The following is a 15,936-nucleotide window of genomic DNA, read 5'->3' on the forward strand; positions in this document are numbered from 1 at the left end:
AATAATGAGCCTTATTTTAATATGTGAGGTCCATTACATGAATTGCAATTCTGAAATATAATTATTGTCTTCTATCAACAACTAAATTTTTGAAAATATTGATAAGAAATATGTTAGTTTCATTTTATTTAGTTTTTTTATCACATATTAAGTGGTCTGCATATGAAGATTTATATCTATGGAGACTAGATTACTAGATGTTAGTGGACATAATATTTTTTGAATTACTTTTCCAATGTTGGTACGGTATATGATGTTTCCCTTTAAGCTAACTATATGATATATATGTCATTACATCATAGGCCAAATTTGTGAATTAAATTGAATTATTTATAATAAAAAATAGAAATGGGAAGAGGGAGGGAGAGAGGCAAGTGAGGCCATAATGATGCGATGGAGTTATTAAATTATCTCTCTATATCAAATATTGATGTGACTGCTTCATTCATTCTATGTTCAGGGAGACCAAAAATGTGGTTCTCAAAGCTCCTTTTTTCTTGGCCTCTCTTTCCAAGAACCACCATCTAGATGTCCCCAGAATCCTATAAATTCCCAGTACTAGCACATTTGGATTTGACCTCTAATTTAGAACCAAGTTATGCTTGCTAACAATTCCACTTAAGCTATCACTAATTAATCACTAAAGAGCATTTTGAATCATATTAGAAGAAACTTCATTAGGGGCATTAGGTATTATATTTTAAGAGGCTGAAACATTAATTATGGATTATGTCTCCATTAAAGCTAATAATATATCGGTTAGCTTACCAAGTTAGCTCAAAATAATGATATGTTATTGTTCACAGTCAAGCGTTACCACAAGTGTACAGGTCATCACAAGTATAGAATATTTCAGAGTTATCGTTCCCACAAGGATTTAGGCAAATAAGGGTTAAAATTCACTATTAAGTTTTAAGATAAGTTGAGCAAAATTAAGAGTATGTTTGTGTGAAAGTAATAAAAATTTGATTAAAATTATTTTAAAGCAATTAAAACTTGTTGAAACTTTGACTTTCAAGATTATCCCTCCCTTTATATTTCATAAAACTTAAATTAATTCTTCCTCGACTGCAGCCAAAACCTCTCAAACAAGACTGCGGCTACAGCCAAAACGCATCAGTAGTATGCTGTCTCTGGCTTTTGACTGAGGCTAAAGGTTTATCGACGAAGGCCGAAAGTGCTTGGGCTAAAGCTTAATTCTTCACTCTTTGTTTTGACTTTTTCTTGATATAATAACTTCATAACTCCTTCTTTACTCCTTAAGTAATGCTCCAACAATCTAAGAAGACAAGAAAGTTTGTGAATCCAAGATTAATTATACCAAGATAAGAATTATGCATAATTTACACAATTATGCACATTTTTCTATTATATCCACCAAAAATATGCATAATTTCATCAAAAAACATATGAAATTGTAGGAAAATGCGTTGAGATGACATAAATTTCTATAGGTTATCAGTTATACTTCGCTATAATCCTCTTAAATATAGGAAGTGGAGAGTCTAATATATTTTTTTGTGACCAGAGAGAATCCAATAAATTGAAAATCCAATATATTTTATTTGGCCTAGCCCGTAGACTTTAATTAAAAAAAAGATAATAAAAAACAAAAATTGGTGAAAAATTATGGGAAAATTGCTCAAAAAGACTCTACCACAAATTTGTTTGCTCATAAGGACTTAGGAGAGATTTAGATTTAAGGTCCTTCGCTAGCATTAATTTGGAGCTCCAAATGACTAAATTGCCCTTAGAATTACAAAAGAAGTGTAGCAAGGTCCTTCAGTGTCAATACGTCAAACAAGGTCCTTCAGTGTCAATATGTCAAGCAAAGTCTTTTTAAAAACAAAGACTTTCACAATATGCAAGCACTCTTCAAAGATATGAAATTTACCTTCCATATATTCGAATATGCCATTGCATATCCTAAAAATTACTGTTAAATTTTTACATTGAAAATAAATCCCCTTGATTTTCGAATGGTATCGTCTACAGTAGATGAACGGTATACTATGTACATTTTTTATGCCCTTTGGATTTAAGGGTGCCATACAAGCTATGGTGGCTTCCTCTTATATTGTTTTGTCTTTTTCTTGCTCTTGGTTCTGATTTGATTAAATGCTTAGTGATTTCAAGTTTAAAGTAAGGCCTTCTCTTGCATCATTTTGACTTTTTTTTTCTCCTCTTAGCTCTATCTTATTTTTTCTCAATTATTTAAAATTCAAACTTCCATTCTTAAAATTTTTCTCCCTTTATCTTCCTCCCCTATATTCACATTGTCTGTTCATCGTGCCTCACCTCTTTTCTTTTCTATTAGCCACAAAGTTTAAGTCTTGAAGCACATCAAGCTTTAGAGTTCCAAGAACTATTGTGAATCTTCATGTTATTTGTGGTTTCTTGCATCCACTTTTGTTTTGGCCTTCCCATTGATCGTGCCATCTAGTGTCCTGCGACCTCTTTTCCCTTTGTCACATTCACCCATCGTGTTTCCCCTATTGAGCTTTAGTATTAGTGTTTGTGTTTTAGCTATTTTACAAGTTCGTGCCTCTCCACTTTGCTTTATATAGTAGTTAGCACAACTAATTGGAAGAATATGGCAGGCTCTTATAGGATACACAACCAAACGGATGACCTAATATGTGGGACAATACGATGATGATTTGATGAAGGAGTAGGTAAATCCAATTAAAAAGAGGTCACCGCTCGACTGAGAAGATGAAGGAGGAGATACTTTCTTAAGAGACTTGGAAGGTATAAGAATGGCTTTAATCTTGGATAGAGAAGGCATGGCTACAATTGTAGGTGGGAATTGACAATGACAGGAGCGACCTCAACTTTGAATGGTAGAAGCACATTGATTGAAAGAAAGAGAAGGAGTGCCATAAGGCTAGGGTTTTTAGATTTTTTATCTTCTAGATAAAATAAAACCACCCTAGAAGACATTGTTTTTCACTTCTCATAAACACACTGTTTGCATAAGGGGTGTATACTAATTAATGTAAATTTTTATAATATCATATATACATATTCAAATATAAGGAACATTAGTTGTATTTATTTGAAGAGGTTATACATACAATAGAAGAGAATCTACATATACAAAGTATTATTGCATCTAATGTTCAAGCCAAACATATAAGTGTAAATTTTCAGGATATTATATATGCACATTTGAATATGTGGAATATAAGTTGCATTTATTCAAAAAAATCATGCATATAGCAAAAGACAGCCTGTATATAAGGAGTATACTTGCATCCAATATTTAAGCCATATGCCTAAGTGTAATATTTTCATGATATTATATATGCATATTTGAATATGAGGAATATTAGTTGCATTTATTTGAAGAAATCATGCATTTAATGGAAGATGGCTTACATATAAAAAGTATCCTTACATCCAATGTTCAAGCCATACACCTATAGTAAATTTTAAGGATACCAAATATGCATATTAGAATATATGGAATGTAAGTTGCACTTATTTGAAGAAACCTTGCATATATTGAAAGAAGGCCTGCATTTAAGGAGATCCTTATATCTAATGTTCAAACCATACACCTAAGTGTAAATTTTCAAGATATTAAATATGCATATTTGAATATATGGAATATAAGTTGCATTTATTTGAAGAAATCATGCATATAATTGAAGAGGGCTAACATATAAGGAGTTTTCTTTCATCAATGCTCAAGCCATGCACCCATGTTTCAATTTTCAAAATATGCATAAATCATATTTGAATAAATGAATGACAGTAACTAATACACAACCTTTATCATGTAAATTTTTAGGATATGCATTTAAGATATTTAAGTATGTTTTTTTGCACACATAAAATTTCATAAAATGCATCTTATATTTGAATATGTTTTTTTTTACATATTTTAAAAATTTTCTCATTTTTTATGAAAACATTAAAAGATATTCTAAAAACATAAATGAATATTCTACATATTTTCTTATTTTTCATGAAAACAGTAAATGATATTTTGAAAAAAAAATATTTTTCATGAAAACACTAAAGGATATTTTAAAAATACAAATAAATATTTTGAAAATTTTCTCATTTTTTCACTAAAACATCTTTGAATTTTTTGAAACTTTTACATTTCTGATACATAACATATCTTTAAATTCAAATTATGAAATAAAATCTTTATATTCTAACAAGTAATTAGCAAATTGAACTGAACTTCATTTCATTAAAATATAAAATTATATTCACTAGGAATTGTCTTAGCAAGCCACAGTTACAATTCAAACCTATACTCTATAAACAAAATCCTACTATAGTTGCAATACATGAATGGTCCCTCTTCTAAAATTTCCAATATATTGTCATAGTAAAAGTAAAGAGGTCCAATGGCAGCCTTAAGAAGTATTCTACGTGTTCTATATTTGAACAATCATCAAAAGGGCTTCCTTCAACATTTAAAGAGAAAAAGTTTGATTCAATTTCCTTATCATTTTAAGGAGAATTATCCAAAGGCGACAATATGATAAGTGTTTCAAGAAAATATGCATTTTCTATTTTTCTTTCCTATTTTTGAACATCTTGTAATTTTATGAGCTTGATGATGAGCTTGCTTCCCTAGACCCAAAAACAACCTTTACATGGGTTGATGCATTCTTAATTAAATAGTTTTTAGGAACATGTACAAAAATAGATAGCAAGCATGGGACTTAGATTTCACAACATTTAGATTACATAAGTAGTTTAGAGCCCTATACGTTGTTTCTGCAATGTCATGCCTTTGTGGGAATGGTCAATCTCTTAAATGTTTTGGCCTCCTCCTTAGATGTCATGAACACTCAGCTAAGAATAGTCAATTTTTGCTTTAGGGTGCTTTGCTTCTCAAGGTAATACTTGGCAATGTATCCTACCTAGTTGCATATGAAGTAGGTCCAGCATTGGCCCATGTGGTTTCTTCTATATTCGCTGCACTGTAGGGCCTTGGCTAGTCTAAACACATAAGTAGGAGCAAATAACCTTGTTATGATACCTGATTACACCTCCATTACTTCTTGAGGCATTACTCCTCTGCTAAGATCCCTTGGACTATGATCTTCTCTCAAAACCCTTTTTTCTTTCCTAATAGAGAAGCCACCCGAACTACTATAATTGAATTTGGATTTCTTGCTAACCCAACCAATAGGACCCATAAATGATAAAAAACAGCCTTGATTGTCTCTTCTTCTCTTCTCATCCCCCTCTCAACTTTGCCCAACCATAATTCTCAACTCATTACACATCTCTTTTAATGATGTGATTTCCAAGGGCATCAACTGTAACACCCTTTATTATTAGAATTTAAGTAATAGTAGGATACGATTTATTAAGTAAATTGATATTAAAGTAACTTCATTTATGTTTCCTGGGGCGTAGAGACATGCAAGTTTATGTTTTATTGAAATAAAATATGAAACTGTGCATAAATCCTTATCAAGATAAATTGATCCTCATTACAATCTTAAAGCTTCAAATTATTATTTTATGAAGAAGTACAAAATTAAAGGTAGTAAATGTATATTAACAAAGATTTGAATTTAAAAATTTATTTTATTGTAATTAGAATTTATCTTATAGTTATTTAAATAAAGATAATTTAATTCAAGAAGCAGTTAAATCTTAAAAATTTAATTTCAAGACATGATTTTTAGAAAATAAAGATAAATAATAAGTTTAAGATTGTTTGGGAAGGGGGAAGAAAGAAAGCATATTTAAAAAAAAATAAAGGAGAGCCATTGTGTGCGTGGGGCTTATTATTAATTAATACTCTTTTTCTTTTTCTTCTCTTCCTCCCTCCCTTATCATTTTCTGGTTTCTTAGTTTCTTTTTCCCAAGGTGACGCGACATCAGAGTACGAGTGAAGGATAGTTCAATTCTAACCAGGAGTAAATTTTAGAGGTAAAATTGATGTTAGGATATTTTGGAAGTAATTTCAAGCATTCCAAAACCATGTATATATCCTAAATATTTTTTAAGTATACTTCCTACTTTGTTTTTGAATTTCTTGACAATGGAAAAATTAGGGTTTCCACAATTTTGAATTTGTGATGGTTTTAATTGATTACTTTGTGTCTAAATGTGTTAATGGGGTTAGAACAAGGGTTTAGGAGGATAAGATTTGTTCAAATGTTTAGTTTGTAGGATTTAAGGTTATGTTTTGTGTCTAACAATTTATATTTGAATTTAATGCTTGGGATTTGATTATATAAATTAAAATTGAAATTTAATATGTTTAGAATGTATTGTTTGGATTTGAAGTACAATTTGAGAATTTTTAGAGGAACTTGTAGTAGTAGAAATTGAGGATTTTGATTTTTGGAGTTAATTATTGCTTGAAACTTTATTAATTGATTGTAGGTAATTTAGAAATACTTGTTAGAAATTTATTATGGGATTGAATAACAAGTTTAAGTGGTTTTCTAAGTATGGATGAATTAGTGCAAAATTTTGAAATTTTTTTGGTATGAGTAATATAGACATTGTTTGGCTAAAATTATTTCAGTTAGAAATTTAGATAATAAGGATCTTATGTTTAAATAATCTTCATGGTAATTGGATTTGATTTAAGTTACTATTAAGTAATCTAGATCTTTTATCTAAAAGGGACTTTTCAATAAATTTGCTACATTGAAACTTGTAGGTTTTCTAGTTGTTTTTGGAAGTAATTCGACAATGAATAAAAGTTTATGAGTTATTTGGAATTATGAGATTTAATTGGTATGCTTAAAAAATATTGAGAAATTGATAAAGAATTTCAAAGGTACTATGTCGGATGATGAATATTAATTGAAAAGATTAAGAATTTAATATAATTTGGGGTTTTGATTGTTAATTGAGGATTTAATTGAATTGTTTGAATTGAGAAGTAACTATAATTAAAGATAGTATGTGACATTGAGAATTAAACTAGAGATTTGAAAATTTAGTTAGAGTTTAGGACTTTATGTTGTAAATTCCATTTATTGGGATTCTTATTATTAATGTGTATGTCCTTAATTATATATATATTAACCTTGTATTCAAGCATGGGCATGCATGGCTTGCTCAAGCTTATTTAAGCTATTGAAGTGAGGTAACTAGGGCTAATTAGTTATGTACACAGTATGCTTAATTAGACTATTTGCATATTTTAATTGTAAGCTATATATATATATATATATATTTATATATATTGTTGGAAATTTGTGACGTCTTAGAAAATAGTAATTTGTTATATATATATATATAATGAAAATCACTAGTAAAGTGGATATACGATTTAACAAATGATATTGCATGTGTTGATATGTTTAATTTATACCCGACTTTTTATATCAATTATATGTCATTGATCAAATTTTATTGTATTAAGCTATATTGTGGTTAAAGGCTAATACATGTCTATGAAAAAAATTATTTTAAGCTAAAATGATGTCAATATTATGAAATTTTACAGGCTGAAATAATAACAATTATTATAGATTGGAATGATGCCAATTATTATATGCTAAAATGATGCCAATACAATGAAATTATTGTAGTTTGAAATTATGACATCGTCATGATATAGCTACCATCAAGGATCCTATAGTTGGTAATTTGTCAGACCCTTAGACACTTCCTTTATCTTTTAACTAGGACTCGGGTAGATCTTTAGAGATAATATGACACCCTCGAGCTTGTATAGCAAGAGGGTGGCCCTGACCTAAGGAGACCTTTGTAATCTTTGGCAAGGTTACATCTCTCGAGTGGTCTCAAGTTCAGCCAAAAGTAAAATAGATTATAAGTTTATTGTTTAGGTTATAATGTTTTTATGTCTAAATAATTGTTTGGAATTATTTGCTGTATATCTCTCTCTTATTTTTCTACTTCACCATCTTGCATTCTATATTTGAAAACTTCTTAAATTAATTCTTCTAGTTACCGGGACTTTGTCTCACGCTATAGTTTAATATTTTCAGGAATAGGTTCTAAGGGTAAATTGTCAGGAAGAAAACCTAAGGCACAAATTATAGTGTTGATATATGTTTGCCTCATTTTATGCATTTGATTTGCATATTGCCATATATGGCTCATTTAGTTTGATTTTTATTAACTAGATTTGGATTTACAATGTTAAGATCTTTGATTGATTGTATGAATGGTTTATATTTTTGCATGTTGGGATAAGTGATGGTAAAGAAGGTCAATGACCTAGGATTTTGCTTATAGTATTTTAGATCTATGATTTTGTTTGGATATGAGTGAACTAATTTGTTATAGAATTTGGTTTTATAGTTAGTCTTTTTATAAATGAGCTTAATTCTTTTATCATGGTAATCATTAATTACATGTTTAAAACTTTTATTACCATGATAATATGTTAGGCGTCTGGATTAATTAGGTAGAGTGTTACAGCAACTATTTATGATACTTAAACCTCATCTTTTCTAACAATTGCTCGACCTTCTACTCATCATCATCATACCTCCTAAAGTAATAAATAGTTTGTTAAATTTAGCATCGAATTCTTCTTCATTCATATCACCCTGCTCAAGCTTATGAAACTCTACCTCTATCTCAACTTTAAATGTAAGTGGAAAGTAACTATTGAAGAACATTTTCTCAAATTCCTTTCTACCAATACTGACTCATCAATGGGCTTCGCACTTTCCCACCACTATTTTGCCACATCCTCAAGCATGAATGTGGCAAGGAGGGCTCATTACTTTGATGTGTATGGCATATCCAAAAAGATCATCTCTAGCCGATTAATTATTTCTCCACAACCCTCACCTCCATAGAATCATTAAATGAAGGCAAGTTCAATCAATAAATTGCATCATGACCAAGTCGATAAAACCCTCATTGCCACTTCTACTAAATCTTTCAATTCAAATTGGCCTCTTATGTATATTCTCTAATAGTCCTCATCTTTCACATGCATCTACTCATCATTCAATTTCCAATCTTGCAACTGCTCTTCTTGGTCATTGCCACAACTATGATTCCTAATACTCTAATTACTCTCTCCATGTCTTACTTTAAAGAAAACATCATGCTAATCAACCTTCTTCTTGATCCCCAATATCAATTCCTTCAAATCCTCTAGAAGTTTATCATTGTTAGGAAGAGGCAAAGGCTGCTATGATGTTTGTTGTCATAGTTATAGAGTGTTCTCTAGAATGTTGCTGGTAATAGTAGCTTTACCAACACATACCATTCTCCCCTCCTAGGGACAAAAACCATGACACAAATGAAGCAAGTTAGTCACTAACTCAATAAGGGAAACAAAATGTGTAATAATGATAGCTGCCAACTTTCTAGATGCAATGCACAATCACAATCACAAAATTAGCCAAACCACAAGGCGAAATCTTAAAACCCAAGGCTTAAATACCAAGTAGTAATATTACCTAAATAACTCCACAAGCTTAACAATAATACCTTATATTACCATGATAATTAAGGATTAATCACCCTAACTATATTACCATGGTAGAGAGGAATTAAATACAATCAAATAAGACTAATCATAGTAGAAAAGAAAAAAGATCTAGATTAAAGATATACTATGATTATTAAAATTAAACTTATACTTTATAACATAAAATAAACTAAATTAAATAGACCCTACTATGGTAAAATAGACTCTACCATGGTAGAAAGAATTAAAATCATTTAATAGCTACTAGTATACTAGAAAAGTTTTAAATTAATCATAGAAAGGTATAGTCAAATAGTTCATTAGGATCTCAAGCAAAATAACCATTTCCAAACATAACAAGGCCCAAACAAATAGAAATTAGAGTTTTAAAAGCATTAAAAAGCATGGGATACCCTCCAGATTGAAGAATAAAGTAGAAAAAGATCAAAAATATCATTTTCTCAATTTCAAAAGCATCTACCATGGCATATTCAGATGCGTCATGGTACGATCTTCTCTATATTGTGTGCCAAGCACTATATAGAATTTGACAGCTTAATTGTTATCAAAACATGGCTTCAAAGGTAAAATTTTGATGTGCTATAAACCTTCATCTGACATGCAATTAGGGTAACTAGATATCCATAGAAAGCTTATTCGGTGAATTAGCTATTGGCACTAGTTTTATTTTAAAATTATGTCATATCAAAAAGCTAGATATCCAAAACTAAAAACACTCCTTTTTCACATTATAACACTTTCAAGGTGTCCAAAGTCCCAATCAATTGTCAATAGACTACACAACCACCTAGACCAAGTCACAGAGACATAGGGCAACTTGAATAATATACTACAACATAGATATCTGACTCCTAATTCATTTTCACTCTTCAACCTCAATTTCAACCAAAAACCATAAGGAAGGCATGATAGCATAAATCACCAGTTATCTACATAAATTCATCAAAATAGTCATAAATATATTTGCACCAGTATTTAAACTCTACTCAATCAACTATAGCCTGCACGCAAGGCTTAGAGCATTAAATACATCTAAAGCAACACATACATCATGTAATAATGCAAGTAATAAAAGAATTGTCCCTAATTGGCAATTACATTATCAAATTATACATATATCAAAACAAAAGGAGGAGGCTTACAATAGGAATATAAATCCTTAGGCCTCTAAAGCCTTTTCTTGTCATTCCTAGAGCTAGTACTTGTAAAATATATAATAAGGATAAGTACAACTACTTAGCAACTAAGAAAGATTCTAAATCATGCACTTACAAGTCAAATCAATTAAGGCATGCAATGTAGGCATTCAAAATTCAATTAGAGGCATATCACAGTATCACGTCACATGATATCACATATGCATGATCAAATATTCCTTATCTCCTCTATATACTACTGTTTAGGCTAAATATGAAACGTCGATCAAATAGGTCACAGGGCTAGTTGGGCTGAATAACTGAAGAGTCAAGCCCAATATGAACAAAAAAGTTGGCTCCGAAGCTCAATAAAGGCCATGATAAAATAAACATACTAAAATCCCACCAGTTACAAACATTGACCATTGGTACATGTAGACATGATCCCGAGTAATTCTGGAATCCACAAACATCGTGCCCAAGTATCTCGATAAGATAGGCTAATTACCAAAAATGGAGAACACAGAATAAAGATTGTGCTATGAGTTTCACGAGATCCATGATTCCTCAGCTAAACATTCTAGGTCTTAAGGGAGAGGCTACCACTACTCTGATACTATAAATTAAAGATGAAGACATAGAAAAAAGACAATCAACACTCAATCAAAGACTCATTTTTAACCCTTTTTGCTTTAGTTTTATCAGTTAACTTTACTTTCAATCTAGACTTGTAACTTTTCATATTTCAATAAAAGTTAGATACTTGTTCTGTCAAAGCCTTGTGTATCTTTTACATCTTGAGTGAACTGTAGTGAGAGAGCTCGAGACCTTTTTGTTGTTAATTGAGACTCAGCATCTATAGCACGTCTGGTATTTATTGTTCACCACGAACAACTACTGATTGAATTTGTGGACCAATAATTTCATAGGAGTAAGTCCATGTGAATGGACTAGCTTAAGCTCATCAATTATAAAAGAGCTACTCCTATCATGCAACCATGCTCAAGGTATCACCATGTATACTCATATTTCATAGCATAAATAAATCATCATTTCTCATTCATTATCATAATATTCAAAGCCTTCTTTTCAATAAATAATTAACATTTCAAACTTGATTTCTTTATCATTTATGTAAATCAAACCACACTTGTATAAAAGTTTATCAAACAAAAAAAAATCTAAGTAGAAAATATATTATTATTGTTCAAAAACATTTTATTTAATCTAACAAGGAATAGCAAAATATATAATTTTTTCAATTACTTTAACCTTTAAGAGTTCAAGGAACTTACTTTCGAGCTAGATTTGAGCTCAACAATCATATCACAAGGTCAATCTACAATTGTTAACAACCAACATCACTAATAATCAACTTAAACACTATTTCCAAATCCTAAACTCACACTTAAATAGCCCAACTTCTAGTCCATAAGTGCACAATCATATCCAGTATGTTTATTATCTCTCATTAACTCTATTTATCTCCCATTAACTTAAATATCAACTAATATATCATCCAAAAATTCAAAATCTTACTTAAATGACTAGGGTTCATCCAAAACCATAGACTCACAACCTTATTAAATCTTCAAAACTTGATTTAGAAATGCTAAACAACTCTTATTAATTCCATTAGAATAAATGGTTTAGACCCAAATCCTTAGGTCCAAAAATCTAGCACTCCCAACTCCAAAACTCATCTTAAAATCATGTAGAAGGAATAAGAAGGGATTAGGAAGACATATCTAGGATAGCAAGCTTAAATCACCTTTAAAATGCTTAAAAATGATGCCCTAATAGGCCAATGCCTTTTCCTTGACGCACCTCTCAATTTCTTTGTCTTTCTTCTTCTGCAATTCGTGAATCACGAATCAATCATTTAAAATTTTTGACCATCCACCTATAAAAGGGCCAATTCAAATTATTCCACCAATTTAGGCTATAGGCTTCTAAATTCAATCCAAAGGATGTACCCATTACAAGCAGGCTTATGAGCCATCACTAACCATCATTAAACTAATTTACATTCAATTTTACTTAATTAAACTTGGTTAATTAATTAAATTCAGGAATTGAAATTTAGATATTACAAAATAAAAGATAGAACTGCATCAAGTACTCCAAATTCACATGAATAATTTGGCCTTTAGATTATTTTTAGTTCATCATCCTCTTCTTCTCATCTAATGTTTTCAATCATTAAAGGAATTTAGTACATCTAATGGTTAGTGCAAATATAACTTTATGTACCCTCTCAATCGAAGAAATGACATCGAACACAAATATCAAAGTAAAAGAATAGTTATTGTTTCTTAAGCAAACCCCAAAACCTAAAGAAATTGTAAATGCCGACTAGACAACCCAAAGCATCAATCCCCTATTGGCCCAAGGTGTAAAATAGAGGAAATAATTAGAAAGCAAATGTCTTAGAGAAATGGAAGAAAAGGAAGGAAGCTAATAATTGAAACAATATTAGTTACTAGCTTTGGAGCATAGAACTACAGCTTTAAAGAGGCCAACATGAACACGAATCTTGTCGTCGATCAAAGAGAGTAGGATTAGGTGATGATGGAATATGGAGAGGGAGGGCCATGAAGTGGCTTTGAAGAAGCCAACACTGGTGGTCATGCAAACCCTAATTTGAAGAGGAGGAAGGAAAGGAAGGAGGTAAGGATAGGGAAGAATAATCAAGTAAGAAGGAAGTGAAGAAGGACAAAGGAGTTAGAAGAGGAAGAGGTGTTGTTAGTGGTGTAAAGGTCGTTATAGGAAATCACGATAAGCAATGGAGAGGATTTGATTAGGGCATTTTGGTCAATTAGAGCTTCAAATTAATGTCAATGAAGGACCTCAAATCTGGATCTCTTTGAAGTCCTTGTGAGCAAACAAATTTGTAGTTGAGTCTTTTTGGACAATTTTTCCAAAAATTATTCCCTTCATCTTTCTTTCAAACAACAATTACTAAATCTCATGCCCTCTATGTTGCAAGTTTAATTAAGATTGAAACTCATATTATATTACTCATGTTATCTACGTTAATAATCATAATAATGTGTGTGTCTATACACACACACACACACAAATCCTTGCCTTACACAAAAGTATCTCCACAGTGTATGAGGCATTTTGAAAGCCAAAGGATATCATGTGTGTGTATCCAAAATGGTCACTCAAAATTCCACGTACATGTGGTAACTTTTTTAGAGCCAAATGTTTCTGAATTAGCTAGAGAGTGAGACAGTAAATAGAAGCATGTGTAGAATTGCTTTTGTTATTTGTATTCCCTTTTTCAAGGCATGTTTCTTTACTAGCTAGTGCAAGTGATCTCCTATAAGTCCTATGGATGAGCATTTAGCTTGGTAGTCCCCGAAGAAAGCCAATTCATTCTATATATAGTAACTGTTAATTAATTTTAGAAGACTTATAAGATAATTGATATTATGACTGAGGAAATTCCTCAATATCTTCTATATTCTCCATTATATTACTACCTTAAAAGCACTGAATATCTGGTAGTTATAGATAGCAAGGGATAACTAAAGTTGGTGACAAACACGCTCATACATGTCATGCCACCTTGGTGGCAAATGCATTACTCACAATTTTTTTTTTTTTAACATCAGAGAATTCTGAACTTTGAATACTGCATATCTCATTGTCCCTTACGTCATCCTTACCATTGAGCGCCAAAATCATGTATCAGAATAAGCCCTCTGAAGCTACATTAGCCAGCAACAGATTCTTTCTTCTTTCTTCTTTTGGTAATGCAATCAAGACAAGACAAGACAATACCTGGATGAAAATTTTCACATGTTTGACATCTCCAAGATATATTTATATATGTCGTTGACCTCGCGATCAAGTGGTGACCAGGTCAACGATCCAAGTGATAAGTACAGATTGTTTTACAGATGAAGAGAAGTATCAACGCCAGAATCAGAGCCAGAATCACAAACGTTGTTCCAGGAAGCCTCCGGAGACTGTGTGTGAGAGTAATCATCACTCGACATGTTCCTCGTGGTGTCGTAGCCTCTTCTGCGGAACTCATTCTTGTCCTCTGCCACAGGCCAAAGTGTGAGAGAAACACGAGGTGGCGACCTTAAACTTGAAGTGTTATTAACAAAAGAGCTTGAAGTTTCGTGAGTGTTAACGTTGGAGGATGGAGTGAGCATTTTGAGAAGTTGTCTCTCTTCCCTCATCTCTTTCTTTCTCTGCAACTCTCTGAATCTCTCTTGCAGAAGAGCAGCTGTGGTGCGAGCCTTACTGGCTTCATGCCTTTCCCTGCTTCCCATAATGATTATGACGCTTGCGATGAGAGTTTATTGCTTTATTTTACCAGTGGGGTTAAGGCCATTGTTAAGAATTTATAGCTGGACAGAGAAGATTGATGTCAAAAGAGAAAATTTTGAAGCAGAAAGACAATCGGCAGAGTCCAAGAAGAAGGTGTTGATTGCCCAATCCAACAGAGCTGTTACTTCTTGGACCCTTGCGTTAGTGTTGGAGGGGAAAGCCATGATTACATTATGATCATTTGCTAGACGACTAAGAAGCTCACCTTTTATACATTGGGCCATTGAATCTCCAATAAATGTTTTAGGAAGAATTCTGCTTCTATAATAATAATAATAATAATAATATAATAATTTTGCCTAATCTTTCATTTAGTTTTCATATTTCAAAACTTCAGTGATGTACAAATTTAGTTTGATATATAGTTCATAGCAAGGGATCATAATGTAAAAAGTGGACAAGAATTGCTTGAAGTTAAATTTAATGATTATTCAGAGTCAATAACTAAAAAAGAAGTATAAAAACATTTGTAATGATTGAATATAAATATGAAAACCAGAGGAACTAATTTTTTAAAAAAAACACAATAATTGAAATAAAAATGGGGGGAAAATAATACAGACAGTGGAAAAAAATAAAAGAGAGGAAAAGGACAAAGGGGTAAATAAAAAGAGAAGAATAATGCTGAAAAGGTTGGATTGACAAACAAGGTCCCCCCTCATTCCTTGGCATGAAGCACTTGGAAACCCCATTTCAAGCTTCAACCACTCCTTTGGATTCTTGTTTCTTGTTTCAACCACCTGGAAGCGCCTCCTCTATTCATTTCTTTTCACTTTTTTTTTGTTTGGTTTTTGACTCTTCCCCATCTCTTTACTTAATTTGGGTTTCATCACAATATTGCTGCTTGGGCCAAAGGCCCAAAAAGCTGGCTGTTAGATTGAGTGGGAAAAAAAGCTCCATTTCCTTTAATATATATTTGGATGATAGAAAATACCCATTAAGAAGGCATTGATCCTAGTGGAATGCATTATGATTGTTTAAACACAAAATATTAGGTTTGAGTTTGTGTGAATATAAAAAAGTGAGCAA

The sequence above is a fragment of the Prosopis cineraria genome, unplaced genomic scaffold (genome assembly GCF_029017545.1).
Source record: "Prosopis cineraria cultivar Desert tree isolate PC_DT_omini unplaced genomic scaffold, ASM2901754v1 PC496, whole genome shotgun sequence".
Taxonomy (NCBI): Eukaryota; Viridiplantae; Streptophyta; class Magnoliopsida; order Fabales; family Fabaceae; genus Prosopis; species Prosopis cineraria.